Source organism: Gossypium hirsutum, chromosome A10, assembly GCF_007990345.1.
Source record: "Gossypium hirsutum isolate 1008001.06 chromosome A10, Gossypium_hirsutum_v2.1, whole genome shotgun sequence".
Taxonomy (NCBI): Eukaryota; Viridiplantae; Streptophyta; class Magnoliopsida; order Malvales; family Malvaceae; genus Gossypium; species Gossypium hirsutum.
This window is the reverse complement of record NC_053433.1, coordinates 116725592-116728969: the sequence shown is the minus strand read 5'-3', so window position 1 is coordinate 116728969 and position 3378 is coordinate 116725592.

Below are 3378 nucleotides of genomic sequence, written 5' to 3'. Positions count from 1 at the left end.
CTTTTAGTTGCTAATAGACTTACCTCGGATATCAGCAAACACGATCGACTATTCGATTACCTTCGATTTCCCCCGATCCAAATTCGTTTTCTTCGTTCCTTGATCTAAACATAGTCAAATTTAACCCTTTTATTCATCAAATCATTCAATTTTATCCAAAAACACTTAAATGGGCAAATTACCATTTTGCCCCAGACATTTTACACTTTTTGCAATTTAGTCCCTATTGCATAAAACACAAAATACACAAAATCTCACAACACTATAGTTAGGCCGAATCTTCCTTGTATTCATACAAGTCCATACATTTCATTTATTTCACATTTTAGTCCCTCAAAAATTTATTTTCACAATCTAGCCCTAAATACTCAAATTCATCAAAAATCCCAAGACAAAACATGTTAATCTAAGACATATCTTCCATTATTCATCATCAAACATCCCAAAACACAAATATTCATCAATGGCATAATTCAAAATATTCATCAATTCACAAAATTAAGACATGGGTTTTGAAGTATTCAAAGCAACGATCTCAAAAACGTAAAAATCATCAAAAACCGAAACAATTTCATACCTTAATCAAGCTAGTAAAGTGCCGAAACCCTAAATGCCATGGATGTTTTCTTTCTTTGCAACATTCGGCCAACAAAAGAGATGATAATGGCTTGTTTTATGTTTTGTTTTATTATACTATACATTATTTATTAATTTACTTATTTAACCTTTAATAATTAATAAACAAAACATATATAATAAGGTCATATTAGTCCTTTGCCACCCACTATCTATGTTTTAGTCTAATTGCATCATTAATCCCCCATTTTAAAAAGACAACAACAATTAGGTACTTTTAGATTTAACCCCTAAATTTTTATTTTAAGCGATTTAATCCTTTTATTTAATCGGACACTCAAATGACAAAATTAAAACACGAAAATTTCACACAATTAAATTCACACATAATAAACACACAAAATAATATTAAAATATTTTTTTGACTCGGACTTGTGGTCCCGAAACCACTATGTCCGATTAGAGTCAAAACCGGGTTGTTACACACATTCCCTCTTCGAACATCACATTGAATCTCTTCTCAACCAATTGCCCCACACTCCACAAGTTTTGATCAATCTCAGGTACAAACAGAACATCTGAAATCAATTTAGTTCCAGCACAGCTCCTTATTGCTACTGTGCCTCTTCCCTTCACTTCTAGGTATTCTCCATTTCCTATCCTTACTTTCGACTTCAATGACCTGTCAGGGTCTTTAAACAGCTTCTCATCATAAGTCATGTGATTGGTACAACCACTATCTACTAACCAACTGTCATATAAAATGCTTGATGAGAAGTAAAAGATGACAAACAAATGGTCTTCTTCTTCTTTAACTACAGCATGTGCTCCTCCTAGCTGCTGATTTCTCAGTTCCTTTCTGAACCTCTCAATGTGCCCCATCAAGTTATACCTTCTGCATTTCACATCTGGCCTTCTCCAACACCTAAAATGGGGATAATTTCGTTTTCCACAATACTTACATGAAGAATACTTATTATAATTTTCAGTACTATTACCTTTTGCAACAATTTTTGCACCACTATTGCAACCACTCTTCTTCCCATTCCACTTCTATTCCTCTCTCTTTTTCCTTCCTGCATCTTAGCTTTCAATGCTCCTTCTATGCTTCTTTCTATGCTTTCTTCCTGCCTCATTAGCCTCCTTTGCTCTTGTGCTTGTAAAGCACTGATCAACTCCACTACTCTTAATTGAGTCAAGTCTTAATGTTCTCAAAAAAGGCAATTGTTGCTTCATATTTCTCAGGCACAGAGACAAGTATCTTCTGCACCAGTCTAGAATAAGAGAGATCAGTCCCAAGAACTCTTACCTTGTCGGCAATATCTATCAGCTTGTCTGAGTATTCTTTGATTGACTTAGACTCCTTCATTTGTAGCCCCTCGAATTCTCTGATCAAGTTCAACACCTTCATGCTCTTGATCCTCTCATCTCCTTGATACTCAACTTTGAAGTAGTCCCATATCTCATTCGCTGATCCAAAAGCCATAATTCTATTGAATATGGCTGGTGAAACCGAAGCATAAAGACAAGACTTTGCCTTAACTTTCCTGGTGGTTCTTTCCTTGTGCATTTTGATCTGGTTTATAGTTGGATTGTTGGGAAGTGGAGTCACCTCATAGTCTTCCTCGACAGCTTCCCAATAATCACAACCCTCCATGTACGCTTGCATTCTCACGGCCCATGCTTGATAATTCTCTCCATCAAACACAGGTGGGGCCAAGATGGACAGGTTACTTGATCACGATTTCATTTTCCTCAAAAACTCACAAGTGTACCTCTCAAATTTTCTCTCAAAACTCTCACAAAACTTTTCTCACAAGTCCTTTAAGAAAAATGGCTCTGATACCACTGTTGGTTTAGCAAAGACTTAATTGAAATATAGAACAAAAAATGAAAATGAATAGATGATTTAATTCATTATCAATGCAGCCCTTATATAAAAGTCTCAAGTAACAACCTTAACAAAAATTCAAATTGCTACTCCTACTGACAAGCTAACAAATCTCCCTAAGACTTAGTCTTATTTTTAAAAAAAATAGTTGCAGCCTTGAGATACTAACAAAGGTCTTCAAAAAATTACTTCAAATTTGTGTTGAACCATCATGAATAGAATCAATAAGGCAAGTCTGTTAACAACTTGCATTCTCTCAAAATATTAGTTCAAACACTTGTATAAAGTGCTTCATTTTTTATCCTAGGCAATGCAGAAGTTAAAAACTTACTATTAACAATGGTAGAAAAATATGGTAATATCAAAAATGAAATGAGAACCACTTATACAACTGAGCTCTTAGGTTTAGTGCATGGTGCTTTGGCCTTCTAAGTGAACACTACATTTCCTCACCTTCATATAATGGACTTTTTCAAAGAGTTTGGTTTCTTGAGTTTCTTCTATTGCTAGATTGGGATTTTGTATAATTCAAATGAAGCCTCCTTATAATCTTTGTATTTGTTAACCATATTCTTACTAGACATAATCAAAACAAGATAACTTCTTTTTTTGTCTTAAATTATATTCGGTAGCATCATTCACTTGTGATATTTTCATAACCATTATCACCGGCAGCTTTAAGTTGGTATTCGTAGATAAATGCAAGTTTATCATAGTGATGGCAATGTGACTTAATTAAAAACTTTGAATAGTTTAATGATTTAAAGGAGATTTTTTGTGATTATTTTATTACTTTTTGAAGTTATATTATCAAAAACATAAATTTACCAATAGTTTAGTAACCTTATCAATTACATTAAATTAACTGACAAAACAAATGGTTTGATAATAATAATTAAAATACATTTGTT